The following is an 11421-nucleotide window of genomic DNA, read 5'->3' as shown; positions in this document are numbered from 1 at the left end:
AATTACTTCATTAAGATATGAAACGCAATAATTGCCTATCAATGTGTATTTTTTTTTCTATTCATTTTTATCTTTGTTTGAGAACCACGTGTTATAAAAGCAGCACAATGTGCGATCCTGAGGGGATACAAAAGAGAGCTTTGGCGTCAGGGTTTCAGAGGATCACTTTTCTATCTAATTAGCCATTTATAAGCCTATTCAGTGTCAAATACTAGTACAAAATATCTAATGACTGCCTGCGGCCTACAGTCACAGGGGAAAGCTACAAAAAGATTTATTTAAAGAAGTTTCTCAATGACTTTAGTGACTGATAAATCAGCCAAACTGTTGTTATTTCACTCAGTGATAAATCAGGGTCTTTGCAGATCTAACTGAGAGGCCCCATCAGCACACTGCTGTTAAACGCCATGTAAAAAGTGAAACAATAAAAGACTGAGAATGTTGAAACCCTCTGAGATGGATTTCAATGTGCCATATTCTGAAGAATAATGGAGAGAATAAAAAAGAGGATAACAGTGAATCACAACAGTAACTGAAAAGCACGGACTGAGTGCAAATGATGAGATGGAGGAGAAAATTTACATCTTCACATCCCACTCCTATTTGAGTCACAGCAGCAAAAAGCTGCAGCAGTCTGAATAGATTTTCATAGCAACTAAGGTGGGAAAATGCAATAAGGAATTCCAGACAGAACCTGATTCCCCTTGGATTCATAGTCATGTTGGATTTTTTTTGCCTGCTTACCTGATTTCTCCTACATCTTTTATTCTGCTTTTCACTGCAGCACCTGACAGAAAGCAGCTGTGTGAAATCCTGAGGAAGAGGAAGTATGCTTCATTTCACAGATTCATCTATGGATCTGAGGTTTCTCCCTCTAACGCAGCCTTGGATAGCCCAACTCTGTTTCACAAACAACATTTATGAAGTGAATCTGCAGCCAAATAAACTTTAACTGAAGCCTGCTATGGACTTTTGACATTAATTTAAAGTGAAAACAAACAAACCTCATGTTGGTTTGATTATAACCAAAGAAACAAGCTTTTCACTAAACCATGCAGGTCTATAAGCCCTTGCATGGTTTATCCCTGGTTGGAAACTGGGCTAAAGGTTAACGCTGCCTAAGAGTCTTACTGTGCTCTGTTACAGGGCACCAAAGACAAAGCAAGATGATTAAAAGAAGAAACTGCAGCTGATCCTGACAGTTGGATAGAGCGTATCGGTCTTCCAGGACTGCCTGCAAAGACTTAATGAGTCTGGCTCTTTAGCAATAATCATACCACTTCTGCACATTAAAACTGTATCCATCAGGGCTTAATGAAATCAACTGTGCAATGTTTTAATTAACACGGGTGATTTGTTGCGTCGAAGCAACGCCTTTTGATAACTCCGCTGCAAAATTGGGATCAGATGAGATCATAATATAGGAGTAACTTGGATCGAAAAGGATGATTCATAGCTTCTTTTTTTTTTTTTTCAAAAACAGAAAGTTAGGGGGAGAAAAAAAAAAAAGAGTACTTTATGATGTGGTTGCTTGTAGAGCCACCTATAGCAGTAAAAACTAGAAGTTATCTTTTTTCTGGAAGACTTTATAAGACTATAGTAGATCTGAACTTTGACTAGGCCATCTGGATTCTCTTTATTTTGACCATGCTGCTGCAGATGCTAGTTTGAATCTTTAAAATAATGGATGGTGGCTCTGTTTGCACCTCTGTTGCCTTGCAGCAAAAATGTTGTGGGGGTTTTCTGCATGGAGTTTGCATGTTCTCCCCCAGTGCTTCCATTTTTTATTCATTGTTAATATTTAATTTGATTTGTTCATACATTTCTGTTTTTTGTTGTTTAAATTGAGACCTGTGTCAAATTTGTTGTTGCTGTGTCCTTTATATCATGAAAATGTAAGGAAGGAACGGCAATAACGTCATAGATATAGTCCAAAAATATTGGCATCTCGTATCAGGGATCAGTTAGACGGATTATGAAAATAATTGGCATTAGCTTTAGGAAACTAAATAAACCTGTATCAGTCGATTTCTACTTGCTAGGACATTTTTAGATGTAGCAAACATGTAATGCAGCTTTCGACTGTGGTGCAGCTCAGGATTGTGATTTCTTACCTGAAGCGAATTCAAAAAAGTATTTTGAAAAAGGACGGAAAATATATCATATCTAGAAATATTAGTTATCGGCTATGAGTGCAATAATTTAAACAGTTCTCATATGGATGTTTTCCCATAAGGATATTATGCATTAAAAAAAATATTAAAAATCAACTGTTTGTGTATTGTTTTATGTCCAGCTTTGATTGCAGTCAATAGAAATCAATGAAATATCTGCTCTGAATGGGGAATCACTAATGGCTTAACCTGAGCAGACCATGTTTTAAAGTCAAAATCTGTCATGTTGCCAAGTTGCAAAACATTTTACTCAATGCGTTGTTGAAAAGTTAATGAATAATAAGATGCTTTCCCTAAAAAGGCCAAAAGCAAATCTATACTTTTCAAAGCTCTAAGGAAGTTGCAGATTTCGCGTTAGTCAAATCAAACCGTCAACAATAATGCATTTTCAATGATGCTGCAATATGAGAGGACGTGTGAAGCACCACAGGGACTGATGTACGAATTATTAATGGCAGAAGGAACGAAGAACATGAAGAAAGAGCTGCAGCGATCAAAGAAACAGAGAGGCGCTAAAATAAGAGACAAAATCCAGATTTAATTCAGTTCTGCATGATCTAAAGGAAAATACGCCTGCATGAACTTCTGCTGCGGTGCCAAGAAAGTCTGAGTGAGCAGCTGATGAATCACCACCTAATTAATTATTGAACACCCCCCACCACCACCTAACCTGCATGGTAGCTAGCAACAGTCAGACATGTGACCAGCAGGAAGACCCAACACACACACACACACATGCAGTTTAGGAGCCTGGGTAACAGGAACCAGGATGGGCCCCTTGTGTCTGAGCAGGATGGTTGATGAGCCTCAGAGGGACTTAAGAGGAAGCAAACATATTCCCAACACCATCACAGACTAGCAGGAACCCAAAGGGAATTAGCCAAACATCAACAAACTTATACTGTTGACAGAAACTGAGTGATTTTTATCAAGTGGACCCATTAGCATACAATCAGACAGCTAAAGTACTACTGTTGGGTAGCGGGATTTACCAGGGTCTGTGATTATTTCATATAAATATGCAAATATTATAAGCTGCACCTAAACTTTTCCATCTTTACTTCTGCACTCTATGGCAGACTGAACAACCGACTGCAGCGTTATTTTACCTTCCCCAGATACACTAAAATATTAAACATTTAAAAAAGGAAACGTTGCATGCCATTTTTGGAGACTTTTTCCACGCAACTGTGTTGTTGTATCCTGGTGCTGTTCCCGACTGTGTGCAGCGCATAGTGACAGAAGGGACAGGTGAGTCACGGTGGGGCTGCAGGCTGAACACATTGCACTGCAGCACTGCACATCACGACTCACGGAGAGCAGGGGAACGGCAAGAAATCGAATAGCATGGAATGGGGAATACACCACAGCACCATGAATGCAAAGAGGGGCCAAAAAGAAATGAAGCAGAGGGACGGCAGAAAGCTTAAATCACAAAAAAAAAAATTACTGGGGTAAGAATATCTACCAAACACACTTGGATCCAATACATCCATCACACCTGGGAGGGTCCTTAAAGCATTGATATCTACTCATCTGTCTGCTGTCTGTGTAGAGCCATCACACCTCAGTCACCGACCAGTTTAAGGCGCATTTCTCAGCCAGCACAACCAAGGTGATGCCAACTGGCTCCAGGCCACAGACTGTTTAACTGAAAATTCCTTTACTTCCTGACTAAATCATTAGTCAGAATCCTGCTGTTAAAATCAGCACATAGAAGCAAAGGGAAATAATGAACATCACCATCATAACCGAGGTTGTTTTCAAATGGCTTGAATTGGATATAAAATCTGCCTGATTTAGTTGCTTTTCCACCATCCATCAATAAAAGTGTGCCTCTATACAAACTAATATTTTTCTACGTCTCTTCGTCTGCTGAACGCGGTCAGTAAGGGACTGTGTCACTTTTTAACCAAAGAAGGATTGGATCACCTGATATCCGTGGATGAGGGCTGACAACAGATAAAGGAAGCATTTATTCACAGGTGCTTCATGGTTGCTGAGCGGTTTAAAGATGCCCTCAAAATGTCTGACCAAGAATTATTTGTCTAGTTAGGTTTTACTACCTGTTTATTGAGACGAGAAAAGGACAAATTCATATCAGCTCCATCTAAACCATTAGTCTAAACAAGCAAACAATGGCTAATGTAGATTCAAAGCCAATTGGAATAGGGAATGGGGCAGATCTAGTCAGTCTATTTCTACAATAAATTAGAGCTAGGTCTAAAATCTCTTGAACAGCAGTAAAGGTGTACCCCTTTATGGCAATCTGTTTGTGAATTTAATAAAACCAGTCAACTTCAACCCTTTCAGTTGCTTATTTCTTCTCAGGATGGAATTTGTCCTATGACAAATTCTGATTTCCTATTTTATCCTCTTATGATTTCCTTCTCTGACTTTAGTTACATTCATACTTTAGTTCATGAAAGGCTTTTAAAAAAAAATAAAATAAAATAATAAGTAGTGATGATAACTTTAATCAAAATGCATGCCTCCTTTTTATCACGTTCAATGAGAATTTACCATAATGTTTCATTGGTGACTTAAAACACATATAACAAAAACTCACATTATGGTGTGGCATGTCAACGATAATGGCAATCCTATGAATTCATTTATATCTAATATAAATTATATCTATCTTTCAGTTTGTTTGTTGTTTTTTTATCAAGTCTGGAAACTTTTTTTCACATAGCAAGCAGGCAGCAAACCACAAAGCCAAAGCAGCCTGATAGGTCAACTAATCATTGCTGATCAAGAATAAATTAAAGATAATTCCCAGCTTCTAAGTCTGAAGTTTAAGTTGTAGGATGAAAAGTTCATTTATTTGCATTGCATCATTCACAGAAAAAAGCAACTCAAACTGCTTAAAAAGTACACAAAGCATCCTTAAAATCTAGCTTCATATGTGTGCAAGATATCCTTTAAAAAGCTCCACCGTATCTCATATCACATTTCAACACTTCTTTGGACTAATTTTAACATCAAACATGGATCAGAATAACCTTGGCTATAAATGTTAAGCGTCTTGGTGCAACAGGTTTTGAAATATTCAAAGAACTTCAAAATAACTTGACTGAGAACACTTCTAATAACCTTAAAGCTCTGGTTAATGACTGATGGGTGTCCTACAGTATGGCTCTCAAATACATTTGAGTTCACCTTTTTTGTGTGCTCTGTACACGCATGTGATTTTCTCAGTAGTGAGCTGAGGTTGCCCAACCGGAGCTTTGAACTAGATGTGCCACGGCTAATATTTTACCAGCCTGTGTCCCGTAGCCGGTTGTGTCCTGTCAAAGCAGGATGTGCTGCTGACGTTAAGTCGGACTGATCTCCAAGAATCCAAGTGTGCTGAGAGCGACCCTCGACACCCGGTCAATGATTACCCCCGAGAGAAGTCTGGGGGGCCTTCTGTGATCTGAAACGACTCCTCCAGTCAGGTCAATGGAAAAGTTTGAATGTTAGCTTTGACTTAAAGCTCCAGCCAAGCAGCAGGTTTCCATCCCTGAAGACTTGCCCTATCATTCTTTAATGTTACAGTTAAATGAGTTGTGCAGTTGGTCTTTCTCCAAATACTCTCACTGGATGATATTTTTCATGTCCTTCCTGAGCATAATTATCTTGCAGTAAAGTAAAAACAGCATGTCTGTTAAGCAGCTTAGGCCAGACTCGCTACTAAAGAACATACCCTGACTATTCAACCTGCCAATATCTTCATTATGAATGGTCTGAGAAGCTCATTCTGACCACCTAAAATATCCTTTGTTTTGTTTTTTGTCTTTTATCGCAAGAGTACGAACTAGAATTTGCGTTCTCGTTCATGTGGATGCATCAACATTAGAAGTTAGCCGTGGTTCATTTACCATCGTTTCCTGGTCTCTTACACAATAAGTAAAGCAGTAACACTTTCAGACATTCTGCGGGTGAATAGAGACAGGGGTGGTGATAGCAAGGCGGGCTGCTGGAAAGTAAAAACCTTTGGGCCTTTCTGGTTTGAACGGCAAGCCCAAATTTAAAACAAACAAGCCATTCATGGTAAATTTTCCAGGAGGTTTAAATTAAAGGAAAGCAAAGCTCTCAATTCACCGATCAATCTACGTTCCCATCCTCACCTAAGGTCATGAGATCTGGGAAATGACCGAAAAGACAAAATCGCGAATACAGGCGGCTGAAATGAGTTTCCTTCGCAGGGTCACTGGGCGCACCCTTTGAGATCGGGTGAGGAGCTCAGTTACCCAGGAGGAACTCGGAGTAGAGTCGTTGCTCTTCCACGTTGAAAGGAGCCAGCTGAGGTGGCTCGGGCATCTGTTTCAGATGCCTCCTGGTCGCCTCCCTTGGGAGGAGTTCCAGGCACGTCCAATTGGGAGGAGGCCTCATGGACACGCTGGGACTATGTCTCTTAGCTGGTCTGGTGTCGCCTCGGGGTCCCCCCAGAGCAGCTGGAGGAGGCGTACCTGGATCGGGAAGCCTGGGCATCTCTGCTAAGACTGCTGCCTCCACGACCCAACCCGGGATAAGCAGAAGAAAATGGATTATGGTTTTAACTGAAGCGTCTTAACACCTTTTAACATAAAAAAGGTTATTTGAAAGGTAGTGACTCATTTAAGTCAGAGGTTCTAAAACAGAAGATAAGAAAACAGATGTATGTCTAGATATCCAGTCACCAAATTACACACCAAACTAGGGGTGCAGCGATTACAGGTTTATGGCCGATCACTGATTCCCGATCTTTAAAAAGCCTGACATGCCGATTCAGATTTTCACCTATACAGATCGCTTTTTATAACTTCCACTGTCAGTTGTAATAAGATCACAAGACAGAAGCTATTTCAATCTCACTGAAAGACATTGATCATTGCCTGTGAAACGATAGAAACTTCTGAAATAACTGCTCTCATATATAAATGAAAGTTTAAGGCATTGAACGTGGAAGGTTTCGAGACATTTACAGAGCTGAATCAGATCCGTAGAAAAGATTGATTTCACATCTAAATATCACCCAGACAACGATCTCCCGAAATTAAGAAAATCGAGGCAGATTTATCGGCCGGCCGATGAATTGCCGCACCCCTACATCAAACGGAACCTTCACAAGGCATAAGTGGCATAAATTAAGTAAACAGTGATAGTCTTCAGTCATTATTTTTGTAATTATAACGAAAAAATATCAGATTTTCATTCAGGCAGGTAATATGTTACATTCTTCATAAATTTGTAAAATATTTTCCCCTTCATCATAAATTATTTCAATCAACCTCTACTGATATATGCAAAGCTTTGAGTGTTTTCCAAGTAACTAATTACTACTACCACAAAGTACTTCGAAATATAGTTTAAAGTATCCAATAACGTTGGAGAAACCTGATATATTTCACTTTCAGTTATGATTTACAGGCCTGACTCAACCTTTTTACGTTGACCTACTATACATTAGTCACCGACAAATAAAAGCAGAGAACGATGTTGTTGCACAACAGACAAAAAGACACATCCAGAGACACCTAGGTCGTTCTTTTTTCAGCTTTAATAGACTGCAAGGCGTGACTGTGCAACAAGCCTCTGTTACTCAACTGTAACATGTGCAGCGCTGTCAAGGATCAACATGTCCTCTCTATGCAAAAAAAACTAAACATGATGACATCAGCAGCCGCATCTGCAGAAGCATGTCGTCAAATTCCCTGTGATTTAGCAAGAAATTACGCTTAAAATGCTAAAGTTGCTGCAACTTCAGGAAGCCATCGCTTCCACCCCCCGAGGCGAGAGCAGTGACACTGCAAATGCTGTGACAAACACATATTACATCATTTTATAATTTACATTGGGAGAAATAACTGGAGAAATATGCAGTTCTGCATAAGAATTTCTAGAAAAGGAGTTTTTTTTAGAAAGAGAACTGCCTAAGTTTGTAGGAGTAGAGAATAAACCCAAACAACAGCAATTCCTCTTGATATACCGTGGAGGTGTCTGTGAGATACAGACAGGAAGAAAAAAGAAATGAGGCAGTCTGTGGCAGGGTTGTTTACTGTGTGCATGTGTGAGAAAGAACTGAAGAGACAGCAAGAGGAGGAAGCAGTCACATGTTGGGAGGAGGAGAAGGAGGAGGGGGAGGGAGGCGAGACAGCCCATCCCTCCTCTACGTCACGGTGACGCCTCCCTCCGCCTCTCCCTCCACTACAACTCACATGACTGCAGCAGGACAGTTCTGTAACACCAGTCACGAGGATAGAGTACTACAATAACCAGCCTGCAGGGGCGAGTGTGCCTTTCACACGCACACACCCGCTGAGCGGCGAGGAGTTTAAAAAAAAAAAGGCCATAAGCCGGCCTTAATAACCAGGAGTAAATATTAACATATTGGTACGCCATTTGCTATATAAATAACCTTATCAGGCTGCACACAGAGAAAGGACTTCAAACTGTGATACGGTTTGATTCTGTTTCTGACTCAAGTTTATCTCGCCTCTTCCGCACCAATCAAGGACTTTGCAGCCATGTAGCGTTAAAGGCGTCAGAGGAAAGTGCTGCATAGACGTAACAGCATGCCTGTTTTCCATCCGACAACTTTTCTCCCTCACAGTTGTCCCACTTCCACTCTACAGCCAGCTTTTTATTGGATCTGCACAGCATGGCTATACTTTTGTTTTACAGCCACATCTTTGCAGATCCAAATGTGCATTCGGTGTCTTGTGCGTTATTTGTCTTATTTTCCTCTTGTGCTCAGCACGAAATGCTATTCCAACTGATGTTTAGTTGAGTGAATTCGTAAAGCAGAGGTGATTTTTTTTTTATTTTCCCAACAGAAATTATTCTGAACACTGTCTTTTGGCTCTTTTAGGGAACAAACAGTTTTATTCACAGCAGGGTAACCTGATACTCAGTGTCATTATTTAATTTGGCTGATAAGGCTCACCGCCCTAGGCGTCACCTCATTGGGGCGGCATGAGGACAAGGACAACAGAACTCTATTAGTTCCTTTCTCAATAGTTCTCCTGTTTCGTTATACGTAACTGGTCACCATCCTCCTTAGGGTTTTGATCACTCGGATCTAAAAAAGGTACGTGGAATAAGAAAGAACGATAAGAGTTTTCCCTTTCTACCATTGATGTCTTCTTAAGAAAAACAAAATCCCAGATTTGCACATCTAGAAAAAGACATCTTTAACTCAACCTAATATTTCCACAGCAATGTCTCTTTAGGCCTCTCTAACACACACTTATCTTTTAATCTAACCTTTCCTTGTTTAGGGTCAGTCTCCATATCCAGCCTGTTGCAGAATAAAACAGCATTTCTTATAGATTGACCCTGTATTTACCTCAAACCTTACCCTTTAATACTAAAGCATGATGCTGCCACCACCATGTTTCCCTACAGTTCAGTCCCTTCCTATATATACCAATCCTTGTATGCCACTAACACTCCAAAATGAGCTACAAGTGTGCAAACCACAATTTTGAGCAGTAACTGTTTTCTACTATACCCCACCGACACATAGGCACCATCCAACAGCCGATCAGTGTCACTGACTGCACTCTGTGGTGTTTTTTATTTCTTATAAGGATCATTTGCAAGCAATACGCATGAAATATGATATCCAACAGAATAATATGGTGCTTTGAAATGGAGAGGTTGTACATATGGATGCAGCGTGATGACTGTGATTTAATATATCATAATGCAGCAGCACTGCAAAACAATTTCAAAGGCTAAAAAAAAAGGTGCAACATTCCTGGGAGAATATATATATTTTTTTGTTTTTTCATTATTTTATTTTTTTTTACACCTTCTCTCATTTCACTTTAATAGGCATCGCATTAGGATGGCTCACATCTACAGTATGTGTTATGTGGAGGCACATGTCACTGCTGCAGCTTATAAATAGCCTCACAGTCTCTCTGCATCCTTCCACGCACCGATTTCAACCGGCTCGGTTGTCAATCAGCTGAGACAGCCCCCCCCTTTACGCACGCAGCTCCCACCCAAACCTACAGAGCATCTTATCCTGCGATGACCCTGCATCCTCCAGCGCAAAAACAATCACCGCAATGCAATCATGTCACGCTATGATGCGGATCTTGGATGGATAATGATAAACTCCTCTTAGAGTCTGCATGGAAATCTGGGTTAATATTGGAATGTTGTGTCTTTAAATTAGGAGACAAATCAGCAATAATTGGCTGAATTTCTAACCTTTTTTTTTTTTTTTTTTTTATAAGGAAACACCCCCTCCCACATAATCGGTGGACATCCTTTAGTAATAATTACCCTTTCACACAAACAATCCCAGGATCGAGGCAAGTTTTCACCCAGACGCGTTTCGTAACCGTTTCCAAGCGATTACGCAAACCGTTACGAAAACGTAAAACCACACTAACTTTCTCAGCTGATCCACTACTCCTGTGTCTGCTCCTTTTTTTCTGCAGGTTTTTAGGAGTACAAAGTCTAATAATAATGGACCGATCGTGGGAAAAGGTGTCGCTCCATCCCAGCAGCCTGCAGAGATCCCCGGAGCGCAGGGGCCACAGAGATCCGGGGCGCAGGGGCCACAGAGATCCCTCTGCATTCTCAACCATTTGGAAATCAGCTTAATAATGAAGTGGATAAATAACTCCACACTCCTCTAATGCGCTTCAACAAGCTGCTTCAATACATTTGATTGGTTCAAAACGCGAAGCGCAACACCAGCATTAAAATTCAAGAACTCTCCAAAGAGCGTTTCCTTTTAACCGCGTTTAAAAGCAAACAGTCCAGAAGCCGATTATTAGGTCAATTTATGATAATAATCCACCGGGCTTCGGCCACGCGTGAAAGGGGCGCACCACGTGTTCCGAGTCCTCAGCACTGAAACCGTCCCTCAAGAATGCGCCTAAAGTTTCCAAAGCGCCCCTCTGCATACCAAATAACTCCGTTCGATCATCAGCAGCACACCGGCCGCTGTCCGCCTCCAGCAGCAATACCAAAACATTTCTCCCTTTTCATCTAATTCTCTTATTTCCCATGGATGATGACATTTCCTCCAAGACACGTGAAAACCAGACGTCAAATCATTGTAGATGTCTATACACGCGCACGCGCGCGCTCACAGCGCACCGGAGCCGGCTTGCAGAGTGCCGGGGAGATGCTGCTCAGCAGCCCGACAGAGGCTCCCATCCGCGGGGCGCAGCGCGCGCCACAGCCCGCGACGTGCAGAGACGCACCGCGCGCTGCAAAGCCACGAGTCCCGCGTGTCCTCCGCGGCCGGAATCTTACC

Source organism: Cyprinodon variegatus, unplaced genomic scaffold, assembly GCF_000732505.1.
Source record: "Cyprinodon variegatus isolate N-32 unplaced genomic scaffold, C_variegatus-1.0 Scaffold52, whole genome shotgun sequence".
NCBI lineage: Eukaryota > Metazoa > Chordata > Actinopteri > Cyprinodontiformes > Cyprinodontidae > Cyprinodon > Cyprinodon variegatus.
The sequence above is the reverse complement of the archived record's forward strand: the minus strand, read 5'-3'. Positions refer to the sequence as shown.